The sequence below is a fragment of the Macrotis lagotis genome, chromosome 6 (assembly GCF_037893015.1).
Source record: "Macrotis lagotis isolate mMagLag1 chromosome 6, bilby.v1.9.chrom.fasta, whole genome shotgun sequence".
In the NCBI taxonomy this organism is placed as follows: Eukaryota; Metazoa; Chordata; class Mammalia; order Peramelemorphia; family Peramelidae; genus Macrotis; species Macrotis lagotis.
Window position 1 is genome coordinate 194266114 of NC_133663.1, and position 26143 is coordinate 194292256.

Genomic DNA, 26143 nt, shown 5'->3' on the forward strand with positions numbered 1-26143 from the left:
TATGTATAGGACATTGGCAGCCCAAGGTTCTGGGCCATGGTTATTCTTTTAAGATACACTGATAAAATGTTGATTGATTAGGAAACAAAGTTGCAATATTCATCACTTTGTGAACACAGTGACAAATTACAGAGCATTGTTGTTAAAATTAAATGTTAAAGTAGGTTAGTCCAGAGATTTATAATGGTGCAAGTAATTAGCCCAAACACCTATGAAATATCAATAAATTAACTGTTTTTGAAGAAAAAAAAGTAATATGAGAAATACTCAACCATGAGGACTAGGGCCTTTATTCAAATGATGTCACACAGTCTGGGAGGCTTTGTCATGTTCAGTAAATTAGCATGGCCTAACCACAGCAGCAAATTTCCTTGAGCTGCAATAAAGACTAAATGCTTTCAGACTCCCATGATCCTTTGTAGTCATCATTTTAAAGCACTGCCTTAGTGAGCTAAACCTGTAAAGTTTTCTTTTGAGCGGCTGTGAGTTGATTAGATCTATTTCAGCCTAGTAGTGGTAATAGGCTCCTCTCTGTGAAACTGCTTAGCCTCTTGCTCCCCTGGCAGCTGGAGAAACTGGAATTAATCAGGTCTGCTGGGGACTTCTTCAGCATCTCCGCAGGCCAGCGACTCTGGAATCATTTACTACAGAATCTTACTGTCAACTCTTTGTCATTTAGGCTTTTGATTACGCTTTCTTTCTTTTTTCTTTCCTTTCTTTTTTTTTTAAGAAAAAAATGGAAATGGGTGACAGATTATCCTAATGCAGAATTTCACTAGTTACTTTTATAGACATCTATTATCACCCTTTGATCTTCCCATGAAAGAATGTAGGTGTGTGCTAAGATTTTTTTGGGGAAATAGGCTATTAAAATTAACTTATTTTTTCTAATTAAAAGATATTTCCAGTAAATGGACGAACATTGAGTCAGTTATCCTATATTTTATCTTCAACAAGGAAATATTTGAAAATCTCGTTCTTCAGAGAATTTTAAGACAATATTTTTTTAGTTTTTCCACAATATTCTCTACATATGATAAACTCAAATTTACCTATATTTCAATATATTCATAACCACTGTTTGAAACATTTTTGTTAATGGCAAAAAATGTTTTCAAATGCCAATTAAGGATACAGACATAGATGAATCTAAATAAAATATATAAAATCAATTTTCTCACATAATTATCTCAGAGACAAATAGCTTGATGTCTGAATAATATGATTTAAGTTTAGGATTGGGAATTATTTATTAGAAGCACAGAAAATAATTTCATCTATAATACAAAAATGACTTCCTCAATATAAGTTTGATTCTACATTAATTATTTTATATCTTTCTTTATTCTTTTTTGTAATTGATTGAGGATATTTTAACTTGGCTCAGCAATCTAATTGTTTGCAATGTTTCTCCTTCCAAGAGGAAAAAAAACCAAATTAAATATATACCCAGCAGTAAAAATAATTTAATTTTTTTCTTTAGAATATAATAATAGTTAAAACATGAAAATTCCTGGTTATATTTACTAAATTACAACAAATGCAGTAAAATCTAAAACTTCATTTTGTATAAAAACTGAAAAAGTCAAACAGATATATAATAAATACATATTTATATGCATATTTCAATATCCTAGAGCCTGCATTAATGTGGACACTTCTGAAACTGACAGCAGATATAAACTTTATTCCCCTGCCCCCTGCCTATGCCTTGGAATATTAGTTATTTAGCTCTTGTTTTCTCATGTTTTTTTCATTTGTCCTGTCTTGACACTCTATTTCTGGTTGAATCACAAACATATATAAATACTTCATTGAGGTGAGATGTATTTTTTAAATAGCTCACATCTTGAGGTTTACAAAGCACTTTCTTTAGAACACTGCTATAAGATAGATAGTGTTAAGTATTATTTTCTTCATTTTATAGGGGAGTGAATTGATGATCAGAGCTCCCAAGAGTTATAAAGTTAGACAATGTTGGAGTCTGAACTGAACCCAAGTTGTCTGCCCAGAATCAGTGGCTTTTTTTTGAACATGAAAACTTAATATTTTTTCCTTAATTTTTTTTCCTTAATGGCCCAGACAAAATTAAGTGTAAAGGACTAATTTGCTTTCATTAGCAGAGAAGGTACTACCTGCTTTTCTACTAGCACTACATTATCTTTTAAAAAGTATTCAGACTTTGGATCTTATTTAATGATATTTAGACATGCTTAGATTGGCATTGCTTTTACTTTCTGGCTAACATTCTTCTCATAATCTCATCCTCAGTCTCCCTTTTTAGTCATAGATCCAAGCTACAGCTGCTATGAAAATCCTTTATTCTATTTTGGAGGGCAAGGTGCCCAGGTGGTTCCCCAGGGCTTTCACCTACATCCCTCATTAGCCACCTTTTCGAATGAACAACCATACCTCCACAATGCTTTTTGCTGCCTCATAGTCCAGGAAGGGGCTTGGGGACCTAGATTTCTCTACTGCTTTCAGGTGTCCCAGATGTCAGTGCAATAATGTGATGTTGTTAGACCAGTTTGGCAGTGCCCTTGCAACAATGCAGTATGTGCTTGGCAAAAATCAATGTATCTGAAGGAGCGAGAGGCTCACTAATTGAGCTATTTAACAGACTGGAAAGCCACCTGGAAAGCACCCAATCATTGCACTGTGTCTTAATATGTATAGAGACTTTTTCAATCTTTCCAAGTAAGAATACTTATATGTCTCAGATTTTGTTCTTCTTTCAAAGGATAGTGCAGTAGTGAAGAGGGTTGGAGAAGGGAGAGAGTTTGAAGAATTATATCTCATTGATATATAAAATAGTAGTTCTTTATCTGAGATTAAAAAAAAATCCTCAGCAAAATTTGTATTTCCCTAAAGGGTTTCAGATTAATACAAGTGTATTTATGTATTTATGCAGCATTCTTCATGACTATCCCCTGTTTTTCCTCCCCACCACTAAAAAAAAAAACAAAAAGCAAAATTACTCACATACAGAGTCTCTTCTATCATTGTGCATTGCTTTGACCACTTGGAAATTTCTATGTTATTAGGTTTGGATTTATTCCTCTAATCCTTTCTCAAGAGGAGGGCTTCAGATTAGAGCTATGCAAATATTAGACAGTTTGGTTTGGGAACTGTCCATTGACAGAAGAGGATTTGTTGATTGGCATCATTCAGGGTTTACTGAGAAAAGGCTGCCAATTTATATCCCTTTCTTGGCTCAAAAGTCAATATTTCAAGGAAGGCTTCAGCGAATGACCCTACATCAATTCTCTCAACTATCTTTCATCTTCCCTTATTTAGGAACCCTATCTTTCATTTATTAATTTATTAATAGCAAAATAGAATTCAGAACCATTAATGTCTTTGGGGAATATTTTAGGCAAACTATCTAACTTAACAGATGGTAGTCCATGTCTTGCCCAATATCTAAGTCTACAGATTGTATGCTCTTACAATTATACCAAGTTGCTTATTACTGCTTAATCAATCATTTAATGAAATTTCTTACTTTATTGATACTACAATAATTTCTACATATTTATTTCTATGAATAGAACTGAATTTTACCAAACATGAAATTATGTGTTACAAAAAGGAATTATTTGTTATGAATAGAAAGTATATGTGCAACAAGATCATTGAATGATTAGAGAAAAATTTTAAATCTACAACAAACTAGAAGAAGGAATAATAAAAAATTCTTCATGCAAATACAGTGGGTCCAATTTGACCTGCTGAAATCAGCTGCCAATATTTTTAGAGGAAAATGAACAAAAAAGTCTCTGAATATTGCTTTTCTATTTAACCAATTAATTAAGTAATTTATAGAATAGATCTCCTCTTCTCTGGAAGTACAGAGGCCATTTAAATATCAGTTCCAAAGTTGATTGAAATGAAACCATTATTCTACTCTATTTTTTCCAGTTTGGGTTATATATGTCAGGAGTTCCTCTCCTGATAGCAATTCTGGAATCTGGACAGACCAAAGAAGAGCTTGGGAACCAAAGGGAAGAAAGTCTTATTGTTTATTTATAGCAGCGATGGCAGGAAGCATACAAATTCATATTGCCAGCACATAGAGCAAAGCAAATGTAGGGGAATAGAAAAGCCAGCTTCAGGCCAAATCTAAGGATTATAATAGTCTTAAGGACTAACTAAACAAATGTATAACTATGACTAAGGGAATTCATGGACCCAAATATGGAATTTACATGTGGCCACATATGGCTTGCTTTATACTGCATCCTTTGGATTACCTTATATCACAGGCACACAAAGGGCCTTTTTCGTTTTCTGGGATGTCCACAACAACAATATAATGCACACCATCCACAAACTACAAGCAGTATTATACAGATCAAAGTGAGCAAGAACACCTTCCAATGGTGGGCAAGCTTGGCCCACCATTCACTCAAAGGATCATGAAACCAAGAGTCTATAGTCTATTTGAGCATGTAGTGGTGAGAGGGCTAGGGTGATGCAGTTATCAGATCACATGGCAAACAGCATGAACCAAAGTACAGACCTCACTCCTCCCCTAATCCCCCTTCCTAAATTGCAGTCTAGATTTCCAGGACCATGCCATTTTCTAGCAGCACTTTCCAGATCTGGTAGAGCTCCTCATTTAACAGGACAAGTCTTGGTGGGTACTGTTCAAGGCTTGAGCAGTGAAGGCATCAAGAAAAGGAAATTCTTGTTGGGTCACACTGGTAGCTGCCTAGAGTCTTAACAAGGCAACAGGATCAGACCACCAGCTTGTGTGGAGTATAAAAAATCATACCAATTGGTTGGTGTGTCTGGAAGTCTTTTATAACAAGTAGGAAAATAAGGGCATCCTCATGTAGTCCACCAGGTTCAGTTAAAAAGACCAGTATGACCTACAAATCCAGAGGACCTCCCTTCCCCCATGGAACAGGTGGCTCCAACCTGAGTTAGTCACCTTTATTAAAGTTTTACACAGGTTCAGAGGAGTCCATCTCACATGTGTATTGTCCTAGATTTTTTCCAAGACACTGACAAACTGGGATCCACATTTCAATAGCCTTGGTGGTGAGCCAGATAAGTCCATCCCAAATGGAATAATTGGCAAGAGGGGAAGAGGTGTTTAAGTGGCCATAGCTACCAATTTGATTTTAGACCATGTGTCTTTCAGATTATTACCAGGCCAATTTCCTTGTCATATGCAGTTCCATTCAGTATCATTTTCTGGCAAAATATTCCATAGCAAGTCCATTGAGGTGTTGGTGATCATTTCTGTACTACCCAAAAGAAAGAGTGGCTCGTTGCGGAGGCATATGTATGGTCCAATCCACCAGGATTCTGGCAAAGCACAATCTAGATACAAAAAAGACAAATGCATTATAGGAACAATCATAGGCAAATCCCACCCCTCCAAAAGATACAGGCTGTTTTCCATTTGACAAAACAACAACAGGAATAGGGGCCCACCCTGGGTATGTATACCATACAGCTTTTCCCAAGACCTAGGATGCAGGCACCTATAGGTGCAGGGTCTCTGACCTTATGGGTACTGGTCATAAATAGAACCCCCTCTGGCCCCTCTTGATCTCATCCTGCCCTTCAGGAAGCCTAACATGTAAGGTGGGGGGAAGTGGTGTTACTACCCAAGGGGTTTACCAACAGCCCTTGACCCCTTGGGGCTACAAGGATTACCCAGTGCTTGCCTGTTTGCATTGGGTCCCATGACCAGAACTGGTCAACCATCACCCCAGGTGCTAAGAGGGCAAAACTGGTAATAAGAAGTTGTTCATCTACCCTACTGTGGGGTTAGTGAAAGGTACTAAGAAACAATCTGAATACGTAATGACACTAGAATTTGATGAGTTATTGCCTCTGCAGGGATGGGTAATCCTGTTGAGGGTATTCATTGAAAGTGTATAAAATGATCCATAGGTAGATCCCATCCTTTAAAGGTATTCTTCTCATCTTTGAGGTCCTGTTTCAGAAGTCTATTGTACCATTCTGTAAGTCCAGATGCTTGAGGATTGAATGGTATATAGTGTGTGGTGCTTCCAAACATCATTGATAGCAGCCTATTCCCATAGTAGACACCCTATAAAGTTAAACTCTATCACTTTCTTCTTGTAGGGGATGACCATAGTATACACTCAAATGTTCTAGCCCTTGTATGACTTTTTATTAGGCGTGGTGGTGGGCTGTGCAAATAAAAGACCAGTATCCACATTGACAGCAGTAAATGCGTACCCCTAGGACCTTTCTTGGTTGGGGTCCTATGAAATCGACCTTCCATCACTGCAATAGGCTGTCACCTTGTGGGATATGTCCATGATTCAAGGTTATCTTCTTAGGCTGCTGCAAAAAGCAGGCAGGTATTGCTGGCACCACCCTTGGGCCACAGTTCATATAATCTTTATTCCAGCCTCTGGTGTAGCCATTTAGTCAGTTCTGGTTCAGATTATTACTAGGCCAATTTTCTTGCCATATAGAGGTCCATTTAGTATCATTTGTTGGCAAAATATGCCATAGCAGGTCCATAGAGGTGCTGGTAAGCATTTCTGTACATACCTACTTGCTCCAACTAGGGGATTTTTCCAAGGCATCATTTCCCAGGTATTGCAAAGTGTGAGCTGTCACATGTCCCAAAGATCATTCCACATGATATCCACAAGTCAGTGCTTGGTATACCACCCCAACTGTTTTTGAGTACAGATGATGACAGGAAGGGTCCATTCATGACCACCATCTGTACCACTTTTTATTTGGCCCATTGGCTGTTCTGTTCTATGCTGGTCTCCCACAATATTGTCTTGATTGTTGGGTGGAATGCTCCTATAGACCATGTCACAGGAGTACCAGAACTCACCCCCCCTCTGTATATCAAACTTCAGGGAAGACTATGTCCAAACCTGTCTTATAAAGGCTGGGTTCAATGTCATCCTCTATCACAGAGGGTGGGGCTGCTCATCCATTAACTTATGTGACTGGGTCCAGAATGTTTTGTAGTTCCTGGCCTAAGACTTTGTCTACTTGGACTTTGGCTTCATCAAAAAACCCAACCACATTGTTAGATAGACTACCAGGGCAGTAGTGGCCTTAGAAAAATCTGCAAGGACATCACTGGTTAAGAGGAATTAGTTCAGTATTCCACACTGTTAAAGACATGTCTCCCATTTCACCATTGCGGGTGTCTGGGTGACACTGCTACCAGATCAGGTGATACAGTCTTACACCCAGCTCATTAAGGGATAAATAGTTCTAACTCTGATTGGATTGGTACCTGTGACTACCTCTGTTGCTAAGAGAGAAATATACATACCCTCCAATTGGCTTCAACCCTGGGCCATATTTGTGACCAGAACCTGATTGGTAGGCACAGGCATTTCATTCTTTGCCTCAAATCTCATCTGAAGTCTTCTGGGGTGACATGCACAGTCATGTCTCAAGATTGGAGCATGTCAAAGGTCATTAGTGCTTAGACTTTTTGTATACTTCACTTAGCAATCTTGAAGGTCATATGTTTCTTGTCCCCCCCCTCACTACCATGGGAGTCCTTCCTTATAAGCTTATATAATGGGCATTGGACCTCGATCAAATGTAGTGTAAAAGCCCACCAGTAACTGAGCAAACCCACAAAATCTTGCTATTCCTTCACAGTGGAGGGGACTGGAAACAAGAATTTGGTCAATATTACAGATACTTGGACTTTGGCTTCATCAAAAAAACCCAACCACATTTTGTTAGATGGACTACCAGGGCAGGAGGGGCCTTAGAAAGATCTGTAAGGAAATCACTGGTTAAGAACACACCATCAATGAAACACCATGGCCAGGCAAGCCCACTTTACTAAACCCCCAGTTTCTGGTACAGGTCACACTGGAGAAACGAAGGGGATGGTGGCAGGCAGATGATGGCCACCTTCTCCAAACAGTGTAGTGTGCCTGTGATTTCATTGTGTTCTCCCTGGTAACTTATCCTGTTGAGTGTTGGTGACTCTGTTGCCCAGAAAGCAACAGAAGAGGGAGCTGGGTATGACTTCTCAGCATGGCCTTTACCACATGGATGAAGAGCCAAAACTCACTGGTCAAAACTCACTCAAGCTGTTTCATATGGTCCTACTGGATTTGGACCCCAACTCCACCAACTCAGCCTGTGTATAGGGGCACATGATGATATGTTCCCCCACCTGGGGGAGGGATTTGGGGGACATTTCATGTATTTGGGATTTCTGGGACTTAATTTTTTTGGGTTAGAATGGGCAAGCTGCAAAAATGGGGTACCCGTCTCCTCTAATTCCACAGTGAGAATCACTGGATCTAGTTTGGCTTAAGTTCAGGCAGCAGCCAAGTTCATGGTTTCAGTAAAGCTACCCAGTGCCTTCGCCAAGGAGATGAGGGAATCTGAACTCTGTACTCCATTCCTGATGCAGCACCCAGGTTGGCAGGATGGTGGCTACCTATACCACATACTTGTTTCTGGTCACCCCTTTATTCTTCTCTCAGCATTCATACTGTACTGGGACAAATCCTGCCAACGATGCCAATTATATCTTAGGAGCTCCTCTCCTGCCAACAGGTTCTGCCATCCAAAAAGACCAAAGATGAACTGGACAGCTGAAGGGAAAAAATTCATACTGTTTATTTGTAGCAATGACAGCAGGAAGATACAGCATACAAATATGTGTTGTCTGTAATTGTCAGCAATTCATATATAGGATAATAGAGCAAATCCGGCTACAGGACAAATTTGAGGATTACATAAGTTTTAAGGAATAAGCAAGTTGTATCATAACCATAACTAAAGGAGCTCACCTCCAGATCCAAATATGGCTTGCTTTACAGGCTAGTACATACATCCTTAGCCCAGTGGCCCTTGACTTCTAAAAACTAGGCATATTAGTACGAGATTTAGTTTAGAAACTCTAGAATTCAAGTGACCTACCTACCTCAACTTCCCTTAGGAGCAAATATTACAGAGGTGTGCCACCTCTCCATCTGTCACTAATTCTTAGGGAAGTTGAACTAGAAAATAATTAGTATAATGAATAAACAAAGAAAATAGTTCAGAAAATTCTTCAACATAGTGGACCATGGTTAAGATTTCCTTTGCTTATGAACTCACTTTGAATATGTAAAAGAAAAAAAAAACTAGTAGAAAAGGAGACATAAACAGTAATTATATTACTATCTTATCAAGGATAATATCTATCTATCTATCTATAGTTTATATATATATATTAGAAAAGCCAATTTTATTTAATGTTTATGATTTTAATAAAATCTCTCATTTGCTATATGTGGAAATATTTTGGAGATAATGTTGGAGATATATGGAAATAATATAAGGATAAGATTGAAGAGCTATTGTGGTAAGAGATTGTGAATAGCTCTAAATTAGATACAAAGAAGTTTTAAGTTTACTCAACAGATAAGAGCTAAGTGACTGAATGCATTAAGTATCAGACCCAGAGTCAGGGCCTGAGTTCAAATACAACCTCAGGAACTTACAAGCTGTGTGACTCTGAGCAAGACACAACCCCATTTCTTCATCTTAAAATCAGATAGAAAAGAAAATGGCAAACTACTTCAGTATCTTTGCCAAGAAAATACCAAATGAAAATGTCCATGAAAAGTCACTCATTACTGAAATGACTTAGCTACAAGAACAGTAAGTAAACGGATATTTTGATTAGTTTTGAGCAAAGATGTATGCAATTCATTTCTATACATAGAAAAGATTAACTGGGCAATGGTAGTAAAGATAGTTTAGAGTAGAAGTGGGACCACATTTTGAGAGGCTATTACAGTAGTGTAGATAGTTACTTATGAGCAACTACCCTAGAGAGATGAAATAGAAACAGAAAGGAGGGCAAACAGCCTTGGTAACTGATTGGATGAAAGAGTTGGAAAATCAAACAGAATGCAGTTTTGGAGATAGAAGACTGGGTACATAGTGGTGCCATTTAGAAATACTGGTCAAAAGAAGCAAGATTTTGGGGAGGAGGAAAGGTCATTGGCATTGACTTGAATATGTTGAGTGTGCAGGAATGGTGAAACATCTAGATAGGGATGTCTTATAGTCTGTGAGAAATTCAGGACTGGATTACAGGATAATAGTCAAGGCTTGACATTGTCATTTCTGAAAATGTGACAGTTGAAGTCATGGGAAAAAAAAAGATTGCATGAGAATCAATTAGTGATGAAAGAAGAGGTTCAAAGATCATAGTACCATAGAATAGGATCTGAAAGGTGATTTAAAGGTCATCCATCCAAATCCCTTCTTTTAGGGATGAGGAAGCAATGCTTAGGGTAATTAAATGATTTAACCACAGTCACATGGGTAATAAAATGACAGAGCCAGTATCAAACTCAGATCTTTCTGCTACACATCCTGTATAATTTTCACCATAGCACTCAACTTTCTAATATTATCAATCTCATTTGCTCCTCAAATTTCAATTCTGGCAAAGTGATGCCAACTTGGAAAAGTATATTCTCAGAAATGAGCAGAGAAATACAGAGGGAAACCTGCTTCTCTTTCTAACTAATGCCTCTTATTTTGCATATCACATTCTCACTTTAAAACCTCAGCCAAGGGTTTAGGAAGGGGTTTTGCCACTGAAACTGGCTTAGACCCCAGCTGTCAGAACTACTGCCAGATATTGTTTTCAAATGATGGTACCCCCCCTTTTTTTTGCTTAGAACTCTGAAATGTGCTTTGGCTTTTAAAAAAGCGAATGTTTTGTTGTGTCTGAATATTCGTAGAGATAGAAAGGGGGAAGGATTGTGTAGAAGCATGTAGTTTCCCCTTTCCCCAGATAAAAGTATATTAGTTACTATTTTCTATAATATGTAGAATCTAGTATATATTTATATATATATAATATAAAATACATAGAATCTTTTACATATTATAACTCCATTGTACTTTAGTAAATGGTCTTTAAATCAAATGAGATGATATTTATAAAGTGCTTAGCACAGTTCCAGTCTCACAGTATGCCCTTAATAAATGCTTGTTCTACGTTGTTCCTTCTTCATGAACAATGTGATAACAATATAAACTCATTTCTTAGTAATATAATTTGATGATAAACTCTTCTAGACTTACCTAAGCTGGTCCTAAGAGGAGAGATATGTTTTCTTTTCCTTTTCTATTTGGTAGGAAATGTCAGACTTGTTACTACAGTGGAATAGTCTTCTAGGCGTATTGCCTCAACATTATAGAGCATTGGCAGAAGGTCTTAAGATAGGCATACCATAGATGGTGCACAACTTGAAATCAGGAAAATCTGTATTTGAATTCTGCTTTAGGCACATAACTCTGAGACTCTGTCTAAGTCACTTAACCTTTTTCATCCTCAGTTTCCTTACCTGTAAAATAATAGTACCTACTTCACAGGATTTCTTTGAATCCCAAATGAGAAAACAGATGCAAAGTCCTTTTCATGCCTTATCCTTAGTAAGGATAATATAAACAAATAATTTCATAATGATCAGATATTTATAGCAGAATATAATTAAATAGAATAAAATATATTTAACAATTCAATTAAATAAATAATGTAAATAAATCAAGCATTTCTAACAAAAAGTATCTGAGCTTTTGGGGGAATTATGATATATCTCTCATTCATTTTAAGATATTTCTGCATTTTTTATTTTAAAAAGAAAAATAACTTTTTGGACTAAGATAAACTTTTTCTTTATAATTTTAAATTATGAAATTTTACATGTATTTGAATAATTGTACTACAGTTATGTTAAAGTACTAAAAAAGAATCTATGTAAGGTTAATTAAATTTAATTCAGTCTAATATGTTCTTCAGATATAAGCCTTTACAGGGTTAGAATATTTACCACAATGTATGAAAAGCATTATTATTCAATAAATACTTTGAACAGTTGTTGACTTAATAATCCAGAATATTCTCAGGAAGTATATGAATATGCAATCATCAAACTTTATAATGAAAGAATCAGGAACTCACACACAGCAACCTTCAGGGTAACTATAGTCTAGATTTCTAAATGGTAGAAGAAAAGAGGTGGCTACAAATTCATTTAGACTATTCTTTCTTTCAGCTAAAGCTCTGGAAAGAATTGCTATGAAAATAGCAATAAATTTTAATTTTGCTGAAGATGTTAATTAGAGTAGTGGACAAACTCATGATCCTTTTGGGTTAAAAGGAGAATGCCTGAGGATAAGATATGGAAGAAGAAAAGGAAGCATCATAGCTTTATTTTATATTTTATATGTTGTGACAGTAAATCTACTGCAGCAATAAGGGGAATGAGAGGGATGGTAAGAGTGTTCTGTTACCCAAATTTTAGTGCAAATCCTGCTGATTCTACTGAACAGCTTTGACTAGGCTGTGATTTGAAGTCTTTTCCCTTTGGAGTATTAAATAGAATCCATCCTAGTATTCTAAAGTACAGACTGGTAAAATCCAAAGGTTTTATCTTATCTTCTAGGTGTTCATTCGTATACTGTCATATTCTAGTTTCACCTGGAGAGACACATGAGTAGACACTGACAATGTCAGAATAGAAGACTTGAATGCTTAAGATAGAAATCGTTTAGAACAAGTATATATGTAGTAATCAGAACCAAAAGAAAAAAGAGTAGGCAATAGGCTAGATAAATAAAATAATACCTATAGACATTCATATCTATTTGGTTTTCAGAGATAGCTTTGGTTCTAAGAACACTATATGAATAAGCTGGAAAGGTACATGACAGGAATCAATATGAACCTTGAGGGTCAAAAAAGAAAATTGCTGATGAAAATATTGAAAATTTTTGGACTTTCTTGACTAATATTTAATTTTTAAAATATTAATAATTTGAGGTTAAGAAAATTATAACTGATTTCTTCTCTTGTTCAACAATCCATATTTTTTGCATCTCAATGTAATCAGGAATTTCCTATGAAAATAACTTCTATTGAATGGCTGAAGTATCTAAATAGTAACTCAAATGTCTGAAATATTTTCATTATTGACCTTAGTCACTGAATTAAAATAAGAAAACAAATATATAAACATATATCCTACATATAGCATATATCCTATGTGATACAAACATGATGTCAATTGTATATGCAAATAATATTATATTTATGTAATATGCAAATATGATATGCTAATAATAAAGCATTTCTATTAAATTTATTTTATGAATAGGATTATGTGGTCCTCAACAAAAGTGGTCAAAGTCTGAATTTGTGATGGGAGTCTTAAAATTTCTTCCAAACTTTATGTAACTGCAGTGGAAAAAATACAACACCTTCTGCATAATAAGTAATGAAAAAACTTGTTGAACCATCCTAAATAGAGTTAAATGAGGAAAAATTTACTATATAACAAGCAACATGATGGATGGTTCATTTTAATGCTTTTCTGCAATTCAAGGAATTAAATTTGTCCCTCAAAATAAAATATTAATTCATATAATGTAATCAATGTGTGATGGTCACTATGATCTTGAACTTATATCGAATAGAAATATATTAAATAAAATCAAGTCATATTAAATCCATAATCATGAAGAATAATAAGACTTAAGGAATAAAATGGCAGAAAATATGGATTCAAATCTTGGGTCTATCATTATTTGTGTGACATTGAGTTAAGTCCCTTATCTAGATAACTACTCCTCAGTTTCCTCATTTGTAAAATGACTGATGATCTCTTAGGTACCATGCAACTATAAATCTTTGATTCTATAAGTCTTCGTATAAAAAGATTAAATTTCAACTTTTAAATGATATGATAAAATCAGCAATAGAAATATACTAACCATAATTTTAGATGGAAAAATGTCCTTCATTTTTTAAAAAAAATCATATTGCACAATGGTTTGATTACAGTGAATTTGGAAAAAATATACAACACTTTTCCCTGAATTGTGTATGGGAGTTGCTATACAAACAAAAAAGGTTCTAAAACATTTACTCAAAATTATATTGGTGTGAATCTTTTTGGAAGCACAATATTTCTGGTTGGATGGGGGTATAGTATAGTAAAAAATTATTATGAAATCATAGATTTAGATTTGAAAGTAATCTTAGCCATCTAATGCAACCTTCTAATTCTATAGAGGAGGAAACGAAAACCCTGAAAGGTAGAATGATTTGCCCAATATCAAATTGTGAATAAATAGCAGAGGTTTCAGATAACCGCTTGTTTGAAAGTCTAAGAGTAGCTAAATTGGATAGTGAGAATACATGATCAATAAAATTCAAGCAGCTGAAAGTCATAATTTCAATGAACCCATCTCCTTGAGAAATAAATAGGTTAATTGAAAGCTCCCCGCCAAAAAAAACCCTTTACCACACTGTGGTATATATATATATATATATATATATATATATATATATATATATATATATATATATATATATATATATATATATATATATATATATATATATATATGTATATAGAGCTATTACCCTTGAAACTTTTACTGTACTTAAAAGTTTCACAGATTAAAAATAAATCAGTTCCCTTGGAAATATATTTAGCATAGAAACAAAATATATCAGTACAATTTTACTTTAAAAAATTAAAAGGATGAAAAAATTTAAATCAAATTTATGATTTATAAATCATTTACTCTAAAATCCTTCAGATATATCATTGCAACTGAGTTCCTTGGTTTTTATCATGAATTTGATCACCATAATTTAATCATTTAAACATTATAAGGTAATTATTAATTTTGAATTGTTAAAGAACCCTCCAGCTATATAACAAGGCAGAAACATTCTTACATGGGATCATAGAATCATCAAAGTTAGACCTCAGTTTTAGACAATACCCTCCAAACCTCTATTTTTTCAGATGACCAAAAGACCTGAATAAATGGAATGATTCTCAGGTTGCAGACATAGAATTCAAACTGACTTTTTGAATATAAATTCAGTTCTCTTTAATTTTCTAGTCTTTCAAGTTTTGGAATCACTTAGAATTTATACTAGGTAAGATATACTCCATATGTGGGCAACTAGATGATGCAATGAATAGAGTGCTGGCCCTGGGGTCAGGAAAACTCATCTTCCTGCATTCAAATCCCACCTCAGGCACTTTCTAGCTGTGAGACTCTGGACAAGTCAATCCTGTTTACTTCTCTTTCCTCATATTTAAAATGAATTGCTGAAAGAACTTTGCCAAGAAAACCTCAAATAGGGTTCTGAAGAGTTAAATAGAATTGTAAAACAATTAAACAACAAGAAGATATAATTCTCCATCATAGTATACATTTTTAGTATATTATTTCCTAACTCTGCAATAAATCTATTTTTACTGTACTTATTTTAGTTAGTTTTTTTTTTTTTTGCAAGGCAATGGGGTTAAGTGGCTTGCCCAAGGCCACACAGCTAGGTAATTATTAAGTGTCGGAGGCCAGATTTAAACTCAGGCACTCCTGACTCCAGGGCAGGTGCTCTATCCACTGTGCCACCTAGCCGCCCTAAATATATTTTTAAAATGAAAAAATTTTATAGGCATTCAGCAGGAGACATTGGTTTGCCCCACTGTGATGAAAAACTTCAGAAAACTATAATACATTCCATTACCTTTAGGATTAAATATAAAATCCTTTGCTAGACTTTTAAGGCCCTTCATGATTTGACTTCTGTCTCTGTAGCCTCCTTAAACTTAACTCCCTTCCACATCATCTGAATTCAGGTGACCCTGGCCTCCTTGTTGTTCCATACCCATGGAACCATCTCTTGACTTCATGTATTTTTATTGATTATTCTCAGTATCTAAAAAGCTGTCTCCCCTCAGTCTCCCTTCTGACTTCCTTGACTTCCCTCAAGTGAGAGAAAATTCTACTATTTTTGCTAGAAGCCTTTTCCAGTTGTCTCTGTTCTTAATACCTTCCCTCTGAAATTCTTTGTGCACAGTTGGTGCTATGTTGTATTAAACATTAATTTGTATTAAATTAATATGCATAAAATGTATAAAATTAACTGTAAAATCTTTAAGTGCTAAGAATTTTTTGTCCCTTTTAAAATTAAGTAACTTAATAGATTGATGACTTCTTGATTTGACTGTTGGCAAACTCATTTTGTGAACTTCCTACACGGCTTCTTTGATACTGCATGATACTTCTAGCTCCTTAACTCTCTTCAGTTTAATTGATTCTCTTCTTAAATGACACCCTGTCTCAGATACTTTAATACTAATACTAGTACAAAATTTCTGTATTTCGGAGTTGGAAAATAACTTAGGAGTCAACTAGACTTGAGTTGAGATATATGCTTGAGAACTATTCATAGTAAATCTTGTAACCAAGAGGTCTTTGATTTGATCCAGGTGGATATTCTTTTCAGTATTATAAATTATGACACAAGCATATCTATCAATTCTGGTAATTATCTTCATTTATAATATTTTCTCTGAAATACACAGAATACTCAACCAGGTTCTTCCAGTGTATAATTGAGGTTTGTTTATGGTTGGGCTCTGACGATATGTGATAAGAATATCTAAATGCATCTTCATTTGTATTGCTATAAAATTTGTCATGTTTGAATATCATCATAATGATTTTTAAATTTTTATTAAGAATTTAAATTGACAGAAGATTTTGGGTAATTTGTGGTTGATCCTTGATAGAGATCATACCATTTTATCAGTATTTTGAAGGATGGGGGAAGAGAGGGGCTAAGCTAAAATTAGCTACTTTTGATGACATAACAAGTGGTTTATCAGAGGCCACATTGTAGTTTAATGATTCTTCATTTGGCAACTCTTAAAATCTAGAACAGAATTCTTTTCTGCCTGACTCTGAATCTGTTGGCCATGCTCTGCTGCTCTTTACACAAGGCACCATGGGATCTCCTGAAGTCTGATCTTTAATTAGGAAGGTTACTAACATAAAATTCAGCCATTCTGACCCCTGATCCCATTCAACATTTAATAGTTGATACTGGATCTCAACTTTGGCCCAGCTATCACATGCGGACACACACACAGACACATACATTCTCACACACATATTCGTCATGTATCACTTTTATATCACCTTCTGTCCTCTAACACTGATAGCATCCCAATGAAAGTCATCATCACCCTTAGGCCTGAACAATTGCTTTCTCCTCACTCTAGGTCATCCACCACTCAGCTTTCAAAAATAATCTTCCTAAATTGCAAGTCTGACCATTTCACCCCCACCTTAAACAAACTCTTGTGGCTCTCTAACACTCCTTCTTTGCCCCATTCCTCCCCTTCCCCCAACTCCTGCCATCCCTAAATGGATTCAGTGATCCTGCCCTCCTTTCTGTTCCTTACACAAGGCAAACCAGAACAACATTTTTGCTAGTTGTTGTTCCTAATATCTTTAATATTCTTTCTTCTTAACTTTACATTCTGCTTCTTTTAAGTCTCAGCTAAAATCTTATTTTCTACAGAAAGTGTTTCCCAATCTCTCTCTTATTTTTGGGGGGTGGATCTCATTCTTTATGATAAGTCCATCACAAAAGTTATTTCCATATTTTTCCACTGTTGCCATTGCTGATCGCAGCTCCCTCCTTTCTTATTTCTCCACTACCATGTACTATATTTTCTCTCTCCTTTCACTCCGACTCTGCTGTAGGGTCGCTGAGTGGTGCAGCAGAGAGATCCCTGGTCCTGGGGCCAAGAAGCCCTGAGCCCCCATACCACCCCTTAGGCCCAGAATCCACCTGGCCCTGTGGTCCTGGGCAGGCCTTCCAATCCCAGCCCCTTGCAAGAAGTAAGAAAGAAAATGTGTTATATCTGGCCACTCTCCCCCCCATGGTCCATCCTCTCCTCCTTTATTCACATCCCCACCCCTTCCCCCCTGCTCCCCACTCCTTCTTACTCCAGATGTCTATACCCCATTGAATATATATGCTGTTTCCTCTCCTAGCCATCTCTGATGAGAGCAAAGGTTCCCTCATTCCCCCTTGCCTCCCCACTTCCATATCATTGCAATAGCTCATTGTAATAAAAAAAAGTCTTACGTGAAATATCTTGACCTATTCCCTCCTCTCCTTTTTCTTTCTCCCATTCCATTTCCCTTTTTTTCTATTGACTCCATTTTTACACCATATTTTATCTTCGAATTCAGCTTTCTCCTGTACTTCAACTATAAAAGCTCTCTCTACCTGCTCTATTAACTGAGAAGGTTCATATGAGTATTATCAGTGCCATTTTTCTATGCAGGAATACATGCAGTTCATCCTCATTATGTCCCTCATATTTCCTTCCCCCCTCTCCTCCAATCTCCATGCTTCACCTGAGTCCTGTATCTGAAGATCAAACCTTCTGTTCAGCTCTGGCCATTCCAAATGGAACATTTGAAATTCCCCTGGTTCATTGAAAGTCCATCTTTTTCCCTGGAAGAGGACATTCAGCCTTGCTGGGTAGTTCATTCTTGGCTGCATTCTAAGCTCTTTTGCCTTCTGGTATGTTGTATTCCAAGCCCTATGAGCTTCCAATGTAGCTGCTGCTAAGTCCTGTGTGATCCTGACTACAGCTCCACGATATTTCAACTGTGTCTTTCTGGCTGCTTGTAATATTTTCTCTTTGACTTGGGAGTTCTGGAACTTGGCTATAATGTTCCCAGGGGTTGGTTTTTTGGCATCTCTTTCTCGGGGGGGATCGGTGGATTCTCTCCATTTCTATTTTGCCCTCTGCTTCTAGAATATCAGGGCAATTTTCCTGTAGTAATTCTTTGAAAATGATGTCAAGGCTCTTTTCCTGATCATGACTTTCAGGTATTCCAATAATTTTTAAATTATCTTTCCTAAGTCTGTTTTCCATATCAGTTGTTTTTTCAATGAGATATTGCACATTTTCTTCTAATTTTTCATTTTTTTTGCTTTGAAGTATTGATTCCTGATTTCTGTTAAATTCATCAATCTCCCTGAATTCTATTCTTTGTCTGAAGGATTTGTTCTCCTCAGAGAGTTTTCTTATCTCTTTTTCCATCTGGCCAATTTTGCTTTTAAAAGCATTCTTCTCCTCAATAACTTTTTGAACTGTTTTATCCATTTGACCTAAGCTGGTTTTTAGCATGCTATTTTCTTCAGCATTTTTTTGGATTTCCTTGACTAAGCTGCTGACTTCATTTTCATGTTTTTCCTGCATCTCTCTCCTTTCTTTTCCCAGTTTTTCTTCAAACTCCCTCATTTCATTTTCAAAGTCTTTTTTGAGCTCTGTCATAACCTGAGCCCAATTTCTGTTTTTCTTGGAGTCTTTAGATGCAGGAGCTTGTGCTTCTTCATCTTCAGACTGAGTATTTTGATCCTTCTTGGGCTCATTTGCAAAATATTTCTCAATAGTCTTCCTTTTTATTTCTTTGCTTGCTCATTTTCCCAGCCTGGGCCTGGTTTGGGGGTGCTTCCTGAGCTTTTGGGACAGTCCCACAAGGGTCTCAGTGTGTGAGGCTCTGTCCTCCCTCCTGGTCTGTGAAAGACCATAAGTACCTCCCTCTGCCACGGGGCTGAGGTGGGGGGGGCCCTTGCTGTTCTATGGGGGGGCCTAGACTGTGATCAGGATCTGAATGTGGTCAGAGCCCCAGAGTTCTGTTCCAGAGGCAGAGGACAGAGCTCTGCAGTCTCTCTTCACTCCCCTCCCTCAGTTCAATGGGCTCATGCCCTGGGGGCTCCTGCTTACCTGCTCAGCCTGCTTCTGTTTCCTGGATCAGGGCTGGGGAAAGACCAAGCTGCTGGCTGTGTGCCCTGAGGGCTGGGCTCCATGTGCTCTCTCTGGCAGAGGTCCCCTGCTGTGCCCCCAGTTTGTGCCCAGTGCTCCTCGGGGTGCAGCTCAGGGGACTCCCCCGCTGCTGTGAGCTGAGACTCCCAGCACCCTGGGGCTGCCTCCGGGAGGCTGAAGTTCTTTGGCTCTGGCGGGCCACCCCTCTGGCAGGCCGCCTGTCCTATCCTGGGGAGCAGAGCCTTTCTGCTCTTTTCCAGGTTACCTTGAGTAGGAGAACTGCCTCACTGGGTCCCTTTGTGGGTTCTGTCTCTCGAAAGTTTAGTTAGAGTCCTTAGCTGATGAATTTTATCAGAGAGCTCCTAAGACTCGATCCCTTCTTCCAATCTCTCTTTAATTCTATTGTCTTACCTCTGTTGATTTTTTCAAATTTACATCATCTTGGGTTTTTTTGTACATAGTTGTTGGCATGATCTCTTCCTACTCCCCCACTTGACTATTAGCTCCTTAAGGATTGTGACTGTCTTTTGGTTTTCTTTGTATCCCATGTAATTATATCACATAGTGTCTGACACATAATAGGCACTTAATAAATATTTAATGACTGACTAATGATATTAATAGTATTAGCTAACATTTATATAAACTTTAATGCTTACATGGATAATGTATATATATTTATATATAAAATCTTACTTGAGCTTCATAGGAAATGCATGAGTAAACTGTGTAGAACAGGTGCTATTATTTTCCGTTTGAGGACTCTGAGATAGAGAAGTTATGGCTTGTTTAAAATTACCTAGCTAATGCCTCAAGTAAAACTGAAACCAAGATTTTTCTGGTTCCAATTTCAGTGCATTATGTGCTGCTTAACTGATTGGGTTTGAACTCTTAAATTCTAACATTATGCATCTCCAATGCATTTCATCACATAACACATTCCATTCCACAATTATGCTTTCTTTGTCAAAAAATTTAGATACTGAGGTGGTTCTCCCTCTTTACAAGATACTACAATATTTATTTATTTATTTATTTATTTATTTATTCATTCATTCATTCATTCATCTATTTATTCATTCATTTATTTGTTTGTTTATTTATTTTTAGGTTTTTGCAAGGCAAAAGGGGTTAAGTGGCTTGCCTAAGGCCACACAGCTAGGTAATTATGAAGTGTCTGAGACCAGATTTGAACCCAGGTACTTCTGACTCCAAGGCCGGTGCTGTATCCACTACACCACCTAGCCACTCCTACAATATTTATTTAATAAAGTACTCTGTATATAATAGATATTTAAATGCTTATTTAATTCAACTGAACCCTAACTTTTTTCTTCGAATATATCTGCATTGTGGTTCATTCTTCTTACCCAAATTGGATATCACAATATTGGAGTCAAGGTACATTGTGTTTGACTGTTGTTGATCAGTATACTCTGAGCTCAGAAGGCTCTACCACAATAGTCCATCTGAACATTTGGGATGGAGATGTCTCTAGATTTATACATTTCATAATTCCTTTGTGCTTTTGTGATTCTGCTTTGTTCATAGAGGATAGAACTTTTTTTTGATGATGGTATGCCATTCTGTGTGGTCCTATCTCAGAATTCTCTCTCTCACAATCAATACTAAAGTTCTCCAGAGAGATCTGGAGAGTATCCTTGCGTCACTTCTTCTGATCTTTGTGTCAGCACTTTATGTTTGTTCTCTATAAATAGTCTCTTTAGTTAAATATACATTTGACCAGCCATCAGATTTGTGCTCTCTGCTTTAGAGTTTGAATGCTTACCAGTTCAGCTTCTGAAACGACCTCAGTGTCTGGTACCTTATCTTACTAGTCATTTTCAGAATCTTCCTAAGACAATTCAAATGCAAGTAGTTCAATTTTCTGGCATGGTGCTGCTAGACTATCCAGGTTTTACAGGGATACAAGGATGAAGCCATCACAATGGCTCTGTAGATCTTCAGTTTGGTAAGGAGTCAAATTACCTCTTCTCTTCCACACTTTCAGAACTTCTAATTTTGACCAGACAATCAACATCCAAAAAACAAAGGTTCTTCACCACCCAGCAGCATATCATTCATCTAGGGGACCATTGGTTATTGCAAATGGAGAAATTTGAATGTTGCGGATAAGTTCATTTACCGTGGCATATTTTTCATGGATGTCTACATAGATGAAAAGTTTGACTTAACCATTGCCAAGGCTAGTTCAGCTTTTGGGAATATTTACATAATCATGAGGTATAAATAATATATTTTATTTATACATTAACAAGACATTGTCCAGTATTTATGCTGTTTGTTTTGTTTTGTATTGTTTGAATTTTGGTTAAGTAGAAAAGATAACTGGAATGTGGAACCCAAGTCAGAATCACTTTGTAGCAAAACACTGAAAAGAAATTCCTGATTAGATACCGAACATACATTTTACATTTCCCCTTGGGTTCCCACATACAATGCAAGACTCACAGTAAATATTCAACAAATAAATAGTCACTGATGGATAGACAGCCTGAACAATCTAATTTTTAAGCCTTTTTTACAGAAGAAATGGGTGGGTGAGATTGTTCAATAAAAATAAAGTTTTTACTGAGAAGAGATTTTTAAAAGGGATATTTATCAAGAGTGTAGAAGAAGAACATCTGGTTTCACACTGGAATTCATCCTAAAAATAGTGGGGGACCTTAGGAGGATATGAGGCTTGTATTGTAATTCTGTACTCAGTGTCCCTTACCTCTCTTTTTTGGTTCTCTTTCCCTAAAATCCCCCTTCCCATATGGAACTTGAATTAACAGTAGCCAAAGAAAAACTTTAATTGTATGTTACTGATAGGTAAATGATCAATCATTGCTCTAACTGGCACCCTAGTATCCTGGAAGTGTTTGTGCAGCTTTTAAAACTGCCTAACATACTCCTAGGGAATAATTTATACACTGAGAGAATCTGGCTCTCTTTTCTATTCTTACCACATCCTTTTGCAAGTCTGCAAAGAAGCCTCTTATAGTTGGCTTCTGAACAGAGAGGTAAGAAAGATTTAGGGACTTGTTCAATGCCATGTAAGGCTGGAAACTGAGACTTAGTATCCAGATCTCCCAAAGCTCAGTGTATATTGTCTGGACCCTCATAGAAGGCTAAGATGAAAACTTTCTTTATCTACCCTGGACTTCATGATAGCTATCTAAGCAACCAATTAAAATCTTAGTGATAATTTGAAAAAATTTATGTTGTAAATTTATCTTAACTTTCAGAAATATTTAATACTTTCTGCATTATTGGTTCCTTCTGTTTTCATAAAACCTTGCATTGTTAGATAGTTAAGTAGTAACTTTTTGACTACCCAAATCAAGGTCTCTGCAAAAGCAAATCTCTCCTGTTAGAAATTTAATTTCTAATTTTATTTATCACCCTGGGGCATATTAGATAATTAAAATGAACTAAATAGTAGTGAATAAAAACCATCAGGGCAAACAAAGTAAAGTTGGTTCACCATTAATTAAATTAATGATCATTATTGCCAAATTATTCTTTTCTTTCAAGTCTAATTCACCTGTGTAGTAGAACTGTAGAATCTCCAAAGTTGTGACATCATATAATTTAACACATACATGAAAAAGAACATTTCATATTACAACACTGATAAGTGGTTATTTTGTCCTTTGACTCCAGGGCCAGTTGCTCTAAACATCGTGTCTCCTATCCTGATCATTGATTATTTGTCCACTGTTGGAAGGCTTTCAATAAGACTTCTACATTTTTCCTCCTTCCAATCATCACTTTTAGTTTTTTTCTGGTTGGGGTAAAGCAAAACTAATTTAATCCTTCATCTATATGATAGTTATTCAGATTCTTGGAGAAATATGTTATATGCCCCTTTTGTCCCATTTCCCTCCAGAACAAATATTACTAGTGATTTCAAGAGAAATTTTTATTTAATAGCTGCTAGTACTCTCAGCATTCTAATGAATTTGCTTCAATTTGCCAATACCTTTTCTACAATGTTGCTATTCTTTTAGCCTATTCTATTTTTTTTAGTTTTTTTTTTTTTTTTTTTTGCAAGGCAATGGGGTTAAGTGGCTTGCCCAAGGCCACACAGCTAGGTAATTATTAAATGTCTAAGGTGGGTTTTGAACTCAGGTACTCCTGACTTCAGGGTCAGTGCTCTATCCACTGTGCCCCCTAGCCACTCCTTTTAGCCTATTCTTGATACATTTTCTCATTATATGCCATTTTATGAAATTTAGACTACCATTTTATCCTATGGAGGCAATTTGGAATTTCATTTATTTCATCCAGGACATTTTCTCTCTTACCTTCATATCATCTGCAAGCTAATGAAGCAACAAGTATTTTTAAGTGTCTACAATATGCCAGGTATTTGACCTACAAAAGAAGATTAAGAATACACAAATAATCCTAATTTCCAAAGGATCAAATGTAAATGTAAAAGTCTGTAAATCAATAAGTAGATAAATGAAAAGAGTAGGGGAAGTAAAAGTCTTTTTGGCTCTAGGACCAGTATCCTACCACTGAACCACCAAGTTGCCCTACAGGGGAGGTAAAGTAACAAACATTTATTGCCCACTGTGTGCCAGGAACTATGTGTTTTGGGCCTGGAGTCAGAAATACTAGAGGAATCACTGGTCTATGTTTTTAGACAGAAATGGTGTAGGCCTGTGGATTAAAGTTTTGTTTTGAATGGGAATCTACTAAAGCACTGGGGCACATAAATCAAATTTTAACATATTTTAAAATACAATTATCTTATTTTATTCATTTTCAACTTTTTTTTTTGATATTTTGAATTCTAAATTCCTTCCTTCCCTGAAGCCTTACATTTACCCATTGAGAAGCAAGTAATATATCAATTATATGTATAAAGCCTTGTAAAATATTTTCATATAAAGTAATGTTGCAAAAAAATCAAACAGAATAAAGAAAGTGAAAAAAAAAGTATAATCTTCACTCAGAGCTCAACAGCTCTCTCTCTCTCTCTCTCTGGCGAGCTATCTTTTTTCATTAATAGTCCTTTGGAACCATTGTCCTGATCAGAGTAAGTCTTTCATGATTGGTCATTTTTATAATATTGCTAAAAACATCGTATCAGCAATTCTCCTTGTTTTACTCACTTAAAACTTAATCAATTTAAATGTCTTCCCAGGATTTTCTGAAACCATGTTTTGATTGGCATTTTACTTTATGTTTCTAATTGCATGATATGAAAGTTTTTCAACATTCATCCACTTTCATATTTATAAGTTAGACAATTTTCCACCATTCTTCCTTTCTACTCCCCATTCCCTCAACGACAAACAGTCTAGTGAACATTGTGCATATATCTATGCTTAACATGTTTACATCTTAGTCATTTTGTCTATGAGGAATTCGGACTAAAGAAAAAGAAAGAAAACCATGAAATAAGAACAAGCAAAATTAAAAAAAAATAAGTGAATATAGTGTTCATGCAGATTCTGCGCTTTTTTAAAAAAATAGTTTTTCTTTTATTCCTATGAATGTGGATGGTATTTACCATAACAGGTCTTCCAGGATTGTCATAGCTCTCTGAACTGCTGAGAGGAAGTGCACCCATCATAGTTGATCAACCCTCAGTGTTGATGTTTTCTCTTGGTGTTCTCTGCTCTCTTTGCTCAGCAGCAATTTGTCTAATTCTTTCCATGCTTCTCTACAATCTGGCCATTCACATTTTCTCATAGAATAATAGTACTCTAACATTCATATACCATAACTTGTTCAGTCATTCCCCAACTGATGGGCATCCTCTCAATTTTCAATTCTTTGATACTATAAAAAGGGCTGCTACAAATATTTTTGAACATGGGGGACATTTCCCATTTTTTTAAAAAAAAATGATTTCGTTGAGATATAGACCTAGTATTGATATTGCTGGATCAAAAGTTATTGATCATCATTTCTTACAGCATAACAGTATTCTATCACATTTATAAATTAAAATTATTTTGACATTCTCTAATTGATGGGCATCCCCTCGATATCTAATTCTTTGCCACCACAAAAGGAGCTCATAGAAATATTTTGATACCTTTCCTTTTCTTTTATCTTTTTGAGATACAGACCCAGTAATGATATTTAGGGGTCAAAGAGTATGAAAAATTTTATAACCCCTTAGGCATAGTTACAAATTGTTCTCCAGAGTGGAAAACTAGTTCACAATTCCACCAATATATTAATGTATCCATTAATGTATTAATTAATGTCTTATATTATATTACATTATTATATTATATTATAATATTATATATTGTATTATACATTAATGTATCTATCTTTCCATACCACTGCAGTATTTGTCCTTTTACTTTTTGTTATGTTAATCAATATGATAGGTATGAGGTAGCATTTCAGTTGTTTCAATTTGCATTTCTTTAAGCAATAATGATCTGGGGCATTTTTTTTCCATGTGACTATTAATAGCCTTTATTTTTTTCTTCTGAAAA

At 35.9% G+C, this 26143-nt stretch overlaps 1 long non-coding RNA gene across 1 annotated transcript in view; it reads right to left on the reverse strand.

The window, feature by feature from the left end:
* Nucleotides 1–4647: 4647 nt before the first annotated feature.
* The window catches only part of LOC141491344 (uncharacterized), a 149052-nt gene continuing 127556 nt past the window's right edge, over nucleotides 4648–26143 (reverse strand). The window contains exons 4-5 of the long non-coding RNA XR_012469569.1: nucleotides 8445–8588; nucleotides 4648–5331 (exon numbers count right to left, since the gene is read on the reverse strand). This is a non-coding gene — a long non-coding RNA (uncharacterized LOC141491344). The remainder of the gene's footprint in view (nucleotides 5332–8444; nucleotides 8589–26143) is intronic.